Here is an 11,042-nt window from a genome sequence, read left to right as displayed (position 1 = left end):
TACTTTTTTGTGCATGTCTGTTTTTTTGTTGTCTCGCTGGTCGCGTGAAGGTTCTGAAGGCTGGATAATGCAATAAATGAAAATGTATTTATCAGTGTGCATGTGTGTGTATGTATGGTGGCGGTTGGGGGGGGGGGGGGGGGGGGGGGGGGGTATGCATGGTCCTGCCAAAAACTAGCCCAGCTGAAAAATTGCCTTAATGAGCCTTGAGTTAGTCACCCTTGTGTGCAATTATAAAATCATCTGTGTTGCAGGGAAAGCCGGTGCTGTCGCTTCTCTCATTAAAATGTAACAATTCATTTCTCTTGCCGTGGTACGAGTGGCAAGACCAAAACATTAAAGCATTAATTATCTTTCTCCATCGTGTGGAATTTGGGTTACGGGAGCTCCTCTAATGAAAATGATGCACGTTGGCCCACTCGGTTTCCACAGTATCATTATATAGCTGGCTGCTGCGATGTGGGAAGCTTCCGTATAGCCTCTATAATTATCTGTGAAAACTCCAAACGCTTCACTAGAGGTTAGAGTGCATTGAGGGCTGCTGTTTTCTTTATTTTCCTACTTTGAAACAACCTTTAGCCTTGATCAGAAATATTTCACGACCAGAAACCCCCCCCACCACCACCACCACCTTGGCCGTTAGTTATAAAGCTTGTAAATGCAGTGTGTGTGTGTGTGTTTTCAGATGAGACTTGATTATTTTGTTCACCTCTTTCTCTATAAGCTTCATAAATACTGTAGCAGCAGGAGCATTGTGTAAATAACCCGCACTCACCGAGCTGCAGCAGCGGCAGCAATGGTGGAAACACTATCAACAAAACCAACCTAAGGACATTTTTTTATTATTGTTATTATTTAAGGATTTATTTTTTGTTCATCTTTAATGGATTTGCCAACTTTTCTTACTTCTTACATACTGTTTTGACTGGGAAGGAGATGGAAAGATTTTGTGCATGCTTGTGGTCACAGAAGTGCTAATTAGCTGAGCTGAAAAAGTTAATTATTATCAGATCAACATTCGCACAACTCTAAATAAATAGTTGTAAATGTGCAACTGTTGATGTCGATGGCTGTCGTACTCTCTATACTAAGCTAGCATTCAAATGGAGAATAAAATAAGACACAAGTGGGATGATTATTATGTTTGTTTATAGCCTTTATGTGAAAATGAGGCCGATCTGAGGTGCCGGGCCGAGGTTATCTACTGCAGAACAATAACGTCCCCGCTTTAAAGACGAGCTGCAGCTCGCACCTCTGGTCGCTTTCTGACCGACAATTAAAATATGCAAAGTGACCATTTTCCTTAAGTAGTCTTAAATGTGCAGTCCATTCAAATTTGGGAGGAAATTGCCCAAAGCCTGCAAAAAAAAAAGGAAAGAAAAAAAAACAGGTGGTTTAACAGGGGGATAAAGAAAGAATAAATTATGCAAATAACACAAAGGACTTCACCACTTGAAAGCCTAATTTTCCTATAATCAGCAGACTGTCGCTTAATATTCCCCCCCCCTCCGCTTATTAAAAGTGACTGTTCTTTTGCCGATCATCAGATGGCTCTATCTGTCACCGCTCTGCCAAATGACTGCAGCCCACCAGACTAAATGCTAAAGCATTTTCGCCGACGCTTTTAGATGATAGTTACATTCCCACACAAGTAATTATGCGTCGTGGAGTCCAGAAATAAGGTTTAATTATACAGTAATCGCCCGTGATGGACACTAGGAAGTGGTGAGCGCCGCCAGACTGCAATCCATCAATGACAAACCTCTGGCCAGTTTTAATTCCTCCTCATTTGCATCCTAACCTCCACACCAAGTTGTGCAAACGCTGTTAAATGTTAATAGGAGCTGTCTCGGTACTCAAAATGAATGCTTAAGCCATTTTTTCTGCCACTTTCCCTTCTCCCCCCCCTCCTCCCTCTGTACCATCGCTCTCTTGTTTCATCTCCTGTCCTCTCTTTATCTTGCTACCTCTCCAGCCCACTCCCTTCTTTTATTCCCTTGCAGAACCACTCAGCTTTTCTCTCCTTCCCTGTCATCCTCCCTCCAATCTCTGCACTCCCCACCGTCGCCCACCACACACTTCCTCACAGGCCTTTGCCGTGGAGGAGGCACGGAGCGGTCACTGATGCACTAATTGGGAGCAACACTTACAGTTTTATCTCGCCTTGCCGCTAATAGCGGCCAGCGCTGAAGCAACTCACCTTAGGACGAGGAACGGATGGATGGATGGGATTGAAGGCAGGAGGAGGAGGAGGTGGACAGGGATGGGGGTGTGGGGGTGTTTCGTCGAGGCCTTGAATGAGAAATTCCTCCGTGCAGACCCTAGCACAGACTGGGTGTGAGATTGGGCCCCGAAGCCATCGTGGTTAATCCATATCCCCCAGGACCCCGGACTCAATTCCCTGCTTCATTAATTGAAAATGATGGCCTTTTTTGGTGGGAGTGAATAAAACAAGGAGCCATTTATGAGGAAAAAAGCATTTTGTCTGGTTTTGTTCCTGAAGTAGCAGCAATCTCATTATGCCTCTGTTGCTGCATTTCAAGATGTGCTATCATCTTTGTCTTGATTGTCTCCCAGCGTCGGGAGAGATAAATACACACGCTGCTTTGCTGTGTTGACGCCAGGGCTGTTTTTCACTGAATCATTTGAAGTCTTATCAGCCTTTATGGAAATAAAGCCTTTGCCTAATAAACTGTTCCAGGGCTTTGGGAGAGTAGCACATAAACACCTTTTTTCTGCCGACAACGCCATCATTAGTGCATCATGTTCAATGCTTTACTCATAATTGGAATCAACATCTATTGTTCGTGTTTTTGACCTTCAGCTTGTTTTCCGGCAGACACTAAGAAACATTGTATTACTGGTGAGAGGGAATCTTAACTAGAACACATGCTAAGTGCCTTTGCTTTGTTTTATCAGTGGGACCTTCCTTCACTTTGAGTATAACTTGAAAAACCTTCCTTATGACGAAGATCCCAATGCTCATTAAGACATTGAAATTAATCACACCGTCCAGGCAGAAAAGAACTCTGTAACTGCTAAAAACTCTGTACTCCACGTAGCCTGCAGCCTCCAAACTTGCCACAACTTGCATCAGACTAATGGTTATAAATGATTGATGTAGGCTAGAGTAATGTTTATTTGAAAGAAAACACTGGAAACACCCAAAGCCTGCACAATCCCATTGAGTTAGCGGGATAGGCTAACCATTAGCTAGGTATGTCTTTCCCTAACTCATCTGTTCTGCTTCATAGTTGCACTTCTCCAGCTTTGTAATGGTTTTTGTGTTAAGTATTGCCATAGAAGTGGAGGTTTTAGCCAGTGGCTGACTCAGTAATGTCTGACGGAGGTTATATCAAGCTAAAATGGCCGTGGAACCAGCTTCAGTTCAGTGCAAATTCTGCTCTGCAGATTCAGCATGAAACTGCCTGTCAAGATCATTTTTCCTGAATCATATGGTGTTTGAGGGCCACCAGACTCACAATATTTAGTCACTGCAGCTGCATCAGTGTTACCAAAGGTGCAGGCGAATAGGAAAAGCGCACAAGCTTGGATCAGAGGCAGGCTGAAGTGCCAGATCTGATGGATTACATCAGTGAATACGCTCAAGCGACCTGGCCACAGATGAAGATGTCGCGTAGTAACTCAATTTGTTTTAACTATTGCTGATGCAGGGACACCCTGTGTGGTTAAAGAACACCCCCCACTGCAAACGGTGGTCCTTATTATGCAAATATAGGATCATGTTAATAGTGCCCATCTTTAATAATGCATGAATTTGGCATATTAATGCATTTCATGTATCATGCAAATGACCCGACGCCTATTAATTGAAATAAGACATTCTAAAGCACAACAGGAAATAATACTATTTTCAGCCATCTTGATGAAATTAACATTTCCTGGTGCCAATCTATGGCACACCATGGCATCCGCTGTGAGAGTTATCACTGTTGAAGATCAGAGATGTTCTTTAGGTTTAACTCCTGTTCAGCCATCACTGAGATTCAAAGGCCGATGCATTTGATCACGCGCCGCCCTCGCTAACAGGGAGTCAGACGTGTCATCCTCGCTCCCGTCCATCCTCCATCGGCAGAAATACTTAAAATGAACCTTTCCTGGCATCACAGGAAGGTACCTTCTGAAGCGTTCCTGCCTTTTTTTTCCCCTTTTGGTATGTGTGTTGTCAGATTGGCGACGCTTGCGGAGCGTTCGCAGGCGCTCAGGGATGGGCTGTCGCGTTAGTGGTGAGTGGCAGAGCCACCGACTGACAGCCGGCAAGGTTGTCTCTGGAGGATTCCTGCCGAGGAGGTGCCACTGAGTGAACTATCGGGGACTGTGCTCTGTAAAAGATCCCCTACAAAGACGGGAGGGGGGGTGGAGGCTGCGTATTTTGGGAGTTTGGAGAGATTAGGAATTCATTAGTGGTCTATTTTTTTCAGATTAGTCTTATCAAAGCCTCTGCAGGCAGTGATTGACAGGCTTCTCTGATTGATTTTACAACAGGACAAATCGTACCATTATCGCGTTTCTTTCTGCGGGTCCTTTCCCTCGGCTATACATCAGGTACAACTGCCAATGGAGACGTCCAATTAGCAGCCAGTCAGGCCCGTGGTTGCTTAGTTAAGACACCTACACACGCGCGCATATCACATAAAATGCCCACAACCGCTTGCTGTTTCCACACGAGCACACCCAGAAGAACTGCTGGTTCTCAGATGTGAGGGAGGGGGATTGCGGTGGCGGCGGGAGGGACGCTGGCGGTTGTAGTGGCAATCTCACCCAATCATGTGTGCCGGGAATGACTTCATTAGGAGGCCCGTGTAGAAGTCCGGCTGCCTGGGAATTGCGCCGGGGATTGGAGCGAGGGACGGAGAGAGAGGGAGAGAGAGAGAGGGGCAGGAATGAGCCCTGAATCCCCCCCTTTTATCTGCCGCGTGATGGAGAGATCTAAATCAACAGCTGTCAGTCAGGTGGGCCCCAGGGTGAAGGCCTCCAGCGGTGGAGGGGGGTGAGGCCGAAGGCAGGATGGAAAGAGGAGATCTGGTTGAAATCTGGTGGTGGGAGTGATGGTGTGTGTGTGTGTGTGTGTGTGTGTGTGTGTGTGTTGGGGGGTTGGCAAGGACAAGGCCTGACTGATGGGGGGAGTGTCATCCTTGGTTCATCACATCACCTGCTGGTGGAAACAGGTCGGTGCAGTGGAAGCTGGCGATCGTCAGCACTGTGACAAACATTCCAGGCAACTTTCCCGCTTCCTTACTTTCAAAAGCACCGAAATGTGACCCAGCCCCGACTGAAAACGCACATCAGTGTAATAAAGGCTGAGAAATATTCGAGAGAAAAAAACAACATCCGTCTTTCATGTAAATCTGCCTGTGAAAACAGCCCGCACGTTCAGCTCAAGAGAGCGGCGTGAACTTTTAACGCGTTTTCTGGGGAGAATCGTTCTATATGATTCCACTTCTATACCTCATTACTGAGCCGAAGCGGGATATTATGTAAATTGTGTGTTTCTTCTACTCAGATCCCTGTAATAAGGCTGAAGCCCCCGTGCTAGCAGCCTCTCCTGCTCAGGGATGAGGTGTCGATGTACGCTTGAGCGCAGCAAAGGTCGCTCCAGATTGAGAAGTTTGTCCAGATGTGATGACATCAGCACTCTGCAGACCGTTATTGGCCCGAGCCGAGCATCAGCCACAGGCCCCAACCGTATGAAATTACAAAAATCACACACACACAAACACACACACAGCGACCACCGCTCTGCCAGAAATGATTGCCTCAGAGGTTTCTCTCCCCCCTCTCTCCCATCTTCCCTTGTTCACCCATGCCTCTCCTCCTCCTCGCCACAACAACACGTCTCCCCACCCCCCACCGTTTCTCTGCCTCACACATTACGGAAGGCAGGTGGCCGGATACGTGTTAGCTTCCAGGATTTTTTTTAAAAAAGGGAAGGAAGAGGCCAGATCTGGATGTAATGACATTAAAGAGGGTTTTTAGGCTCAATAAAGGACCTATATTATGATGGATCCCAGGCAGTCAACACTTTATCTGGACACAAATGGAATGCTCTGTCACCGACTCTATTGAGTCATCAATATCTGTGGTAGTTATTTTTCTCCTCCCTCCTGTATCATTTACAGTGAGTAATCATCTGTCTGGTCGCCTGCGTCTCGGGGGTTTGATCGGATGGAGCTTTTGCGCAGCGGCGGAAACCTTTCTGACAATCCGACGAGCCACTCACTGAAGATTGAGAGGGGCCCATTATGTCGGCTGCCTGTGGCCATATCAGAAGGATTTTCTCATCCCGGCTCCCGCCTCTACATAACACACAGTGGTAAATAAATCACAGCGTCTACTCTGTTTATCGATTGGCCCCGCCGCGGGCACCCTTATTTATTTATTTCCCCCCTCTGTGTGTCTCCTCGCTGTTCTCCGCAAGATGAATTGTTGCTTTGTGCAGGGAAGAGAGCGAGATTGTCAAAAAAAAAAACAAAGAAAAAAACCCACCGGGCTGTGCAAAAAGGAACAGGCTCCGACAGCATGACCCGCTGTGATGCTGCATAGTTAGCCTCGATTAGGCCCCACATTAATCGAAATAATTTCAATTAGGGCCGGCATTCGCATTTGCTTTCCTGGAGGGGAGGCCCGTGTCCTGCTGGGACCACTCTATTCCTGCCATTGTTTCAGGCAAGATCAATTAGTTACAGAGAAGTAATTCAACCCGTTCGGAATACTTATTTAAGCCTGGCATGAATATGGCTCAATTAAGAGAAATCCTGGAAAACCTGGAGACGTGACTGAGGCAGCCGAATCCAGACGTGGTCGAGGAAGCCAAATCCAGACCAAGTATGCCTTCACACAGTCCCCAAAGTTGCCGTTGAAACCGGTGCCACAATGATGAGACCGCTCACTGGTGCTCATTGATACCAGGGTATTTAAGGGATCTTCTAACATTGACATTGTTAAGCCTAAATACATAAAGAATTTGAGTGGATCTGATCAGGAGGGGCTTTAGATTTGATGAAATGCTGTGGAACACTAGCCACAGTGATGCTCCAGTCCCCGTTGATCGGTGGAAGGGTTAACGAAGGTGGGCTCCCGAGGCTGGGAACGTCCTACGACTAGCAATCAGCGCTAATAAGATCCATCTCCTCTTAAAAGACTCTGTGAAAAGCCCTAAATCCTTTCCGAACACATTCAAAGGGAAGATAGGGAAGGAGCCACGCGCTGTGATGTTTTCATGCCCTTTCTTCCTCTCTCTCTCTTCCTCTCACCCTCCTCTTCATTATCATTCCCAGGTCATCCCAGCATCCAGAGCAGATGTAGAGCAGAAATGAATTATGGGAGAATTAGGAGCTCGGTGCTAAGTAAGGCCTCTTCCTTAAATCCACCTGTGCAGCCCACATGGACGCACATCTGTGAACATTCTTCTGCGAGCGCCTGTCCTCACCTTTGCGTCTGGGCCTCCGGCTTGGTTTGTTTTAGCGTTTTCTACCTTTCGCATTCTAACAAGTTGCCAGTTTTGATTCGTGATAATTCGCTGTTACCCTGTGTTGTTTCTCCCATCGTATTTACCCCACCTCAGTTCATCTTTGTATCATGCTGATGCCTCGTGGAAGACCTGGAAAAGCTGTTCCATCGATCCCAAGGGGATGGTCATTGATCTGGCTGAATTTGCATGGGAATACATTCTGTTTGAACCAAGAGATCATAATCGATCAGATGGGATAACGCCTGTATCTGCTCCGCTTGCCTTTCAAAGGTTAAGGTGAAAATTAATTTGCTTGTTCATTACATTTTTATCCTGTAATTAAGTCCTGTATAATGATTAAAATGTAAAACAATGAAGCGATGAATGTGACTTTGATTGCTTCTTTTCCCAATCGATAGCATACGGACTCCTGCCGAAGGTGAGTGGGACGTCTCATTTGTTCCTTTTCCTCAATGTCGTTTTCCTTTCTTTTTCGCCTCAACGGCAAACACAGCAGCTCGGCTCGGCCATATGTTACCTGCGGAGCAGCTGTGTGGGATTTATTATCTGCAGTTGGAAAAGCGAATAAAATAGCAGATTAAAGCTAATGACACTCGTTGTCTAAACAGGTTTACATTTCAGAACACAGATGCTTGCTTCCGTAACTGGCTGTTTCCTTAAGATCTCACAGGCTAAAAAAAGTTTGGATATAAGATGCATTAAAAACTCCTGGTGACAAATGAAGCAGCTTAAGCTAGCATCAGGACTCATATTAGCATGGTTTTGCTCAAGAGGAAACAAGGAGTGTGTTTATTTGTGTATTTCCTGCAGCAATATTTCATCAGCTCATTGTCAGCCGTAACAAATGCCACACGATAAAGTTCTGCACCCGTGTGTGTGTGTGTGTGTGTGTGTGTGTGTGTGTGGGTGCACGCGTGTTTGCGCACAAACTGGAAGCCTTCTGGACAGGGCCGGGGGTGAAGGGGAGTGCTAACACACTCTCCTTGTCAGTGGCAAGGGTAATTACTCCTGGCTGAAATTACTCAACATTTGTTTAGAAGCTCCCCTGAGCACACTGCAAATAGATTGTCTGCTCAAGTCCAATGCCATCGACGCCCTGCTGTCCCTAACATGCACACGCACGCACGCACGCACACGTGCACATACGCACGAACACTTTATTGCCATTTTCAATTCACTTAATAGACTAAGTCTTTGTTTGCATTTTCTTCTTTAATGAATTATGTACAAAAGAAAAACTTGGCATATCCCACTTTCTTTATCCTCTCGTCACATCTTTTCATCACTCCAGCCCTCGTTTTTCTCCACTCCTCCTTCAACTTTGCATCTGTTTGACTTGAATTCATTAATCCAGTATTGATTTCTGCTTCTACACCCTTTTCACAGCTACGCTCTCCAACCTAACCTCCCATCACTTCATTCCTACACTCTCTGTACCAACAACATAGTACTTCTTTTTAGCATGTATATGAAGAGAGGAGGGAGAAAGCAATGAAAACATTCCAAGTCAAGGCCCGTTCATGCAGTTATTGTAAGCGATGGTTGATGTCTAAGATGACAGTTTGAAACACTTGACCCACAAAAATGGATTCTTGGCCAGGGCCGAGAAACAGCCTAAAGTAATTCATTCTTTTGAAATGTTTAGGAAGATGGAGAGAAAGAGATGTGAGGAGGGAAGGAAAGTGACAAGGAGAGCGATAGAGCGAGACAAAGACATGGAGGAGGAGGAGGACAAGAGAGACGAAGAGGAAAAATAACACAACGGGAGGGCAAAGGAGAGAGATTCTTTAAAAGAAATCAGGGCACCTTTCAATTCAAATCCAAAATGCAAGCCTTTTAGCATTAGCCCACAATAGAAGCATTTCCACTGCAAGAACTTCATGGTTTTCAGGGCCAGCTGCGGGAAACTCCTCCAAACACCCATTTATAGGAACTTTTCATGGGGCCTAACCAGTGGGGCTCAAGGTTTACTGAGAGGCAGAGAACAATGTGGACCCAGCAGAAGCGGAGCGTTAGCCTAGCAGACACAGCTTCTCCTCTGCTTCTTAGCATCCACCAGGTACACGAGCACACAAACGGCCTGTCATGGTTTATACTTTAAAAGTATCAAAACGTGCTGTTTAATATTCAGTAACACCCTGACATTTTCACAGACCCAGTAAAAGATCGGAGCAGTCAAACATGTCACATGTCAAAAGTCCACAACGACACTTCGTGGAGCTGGAGGGAATCATATTGTCTTAGAGTAGACTATTATTCCGGGTTTACCTCCTTCCTCATTGGCGGCTCACCCCGGTGATGTCACGCTCAAAACTGTTGAACAACGATTCTGAAGTGATCGAAACTCATGACGTCACCGAGGGGTCCTACCCCATGGAGAGGGCCAAGTGAGAGGAACGGTTCCTCTACGGTTCCTGTATGGTTCCTGCCCCTGGTAGGAACCAGGAACTCCTGCAGTGGAAACGTGCCTAATAAGGCTGGAGATAATGGGGAAAGGTGTCTGGTTCCCTGCCAATGTGAGGACCCCATCAATGACATGTTAGTTTAAGTTAGAATAAAGAAACCTGGTCCAAACAATTAGTAGATGATGCATGATTGAGTCAGAGTTCTGGTGATGGATACAGAACTCTGGCTTTTTATCTGATCAGGGTTAGGTGATTTCTTCTCTCTGAATTTAGTCTCATGATCATGACCTTTAAAATATTTTTTTCCCCTCACAATTCCCACTTTATGTTCAAATGTTGACTTTTTGTTGTTGTACCTTTGACAAACAACTCACATTACATTCTAAATCCTGTGAGAGAGAGGGGGGAAATTCCCGATTAAACTACACAAGTGAACCAACAGTAAAAATGTAAGATTGAGAGGAAGATGGACATAAAGAGGAAAACAAAAGCATCTCAACTGTTCCCAAGGTGCAGCTTTATTATTAAAACCAGATTCACATTTAAGGCTCTTTTATACTAAAACTACTAGGACTATACTTAAAGCATTGGTGGATAAAACCATGACATCACAGCTAATCCTTACAATGAAAAGCTGCTCCTGTACGTCTGTGACATCCAAAATATCACCATGAAGGAGGTGAAATAACATAAAACATACTTGTTACAAAGGAGTGGATCAGACTAAAGAAATCAAGGAACTTCGGTCTGACACGGTGGAATAATCGTGTTTACTCTAAGTGGTTTGCTAATGATGGTTTTGATCCTATTCTTCTGTACGTGAAGCTCCCAGCATATGTTGTTGTTATTGCAAGCTGCCATCCGGGCTAATTTGTCTTAATTACACTGAGCGCAGCAGTTGCTGCCTACTACCTCTGTCCATTGAGAGAGACCAACATGGTAGACAGAGTGGAGGGCGGGGAGCACAACATCTGTCCGCTGCACGTGCACGCACTGCAAACACACGCTCCTCATTTCTCCAACAAACCCCGAACTCGGGAGTGCACCCGTGCACTCACACAGAGGTGAAATACAAACACATGCACTCCTCTCTAATAAAACCTTGGTCCAGCCACCTCTCCGCCATCCCTTACCCCCTTACCTCC

At 45.7% G+C, this 11,042-nt stretch overlaps 1 long non-coding RNA gene across 1 annotated transcript; it reads left to right on the top strand.

Moving 5' to 3' along the window:
* Positions 1 to 6,171: 6,171 nt before the first annotated feature.
* Positions 6,172 to 7,953, top strand: LOC115250731 (uncharacterized). The gene is made up of 4 exons (XR_003889301.1): positions 6,172 to 6,334; positions 7,299 to 7,474; positions 7,586 to 7,768; positions 7,891 to 7,953. It is a non-coding gene; the product is annotated as an uncharacterized lncRNA (long non-coding RNA).
* The last annotated feature ends 3,089 nt before the right edge of the window (positions 7,954 to 11,042 follow it).

This window comes from Takifugu rubripes, chromosome 8 (genome assembly GCF_901000725.2).
Source record: "Takifugu rubripes chromosome 8, fTakRub1.2, whole genome shotgun sequence".
In the NCBI taxonomy this organism is placed as follows: Eukaryota; Metazoa; Chordata; class Actinopteri; order Tetraodontiformes; family Tetraodontidae; genus Takifugu; species Takifugu rubripes.
Note: the sequence above shows the minus strand (reverse complement) of the source record. Positions and strands in the feature narration are given on the sequence as shown.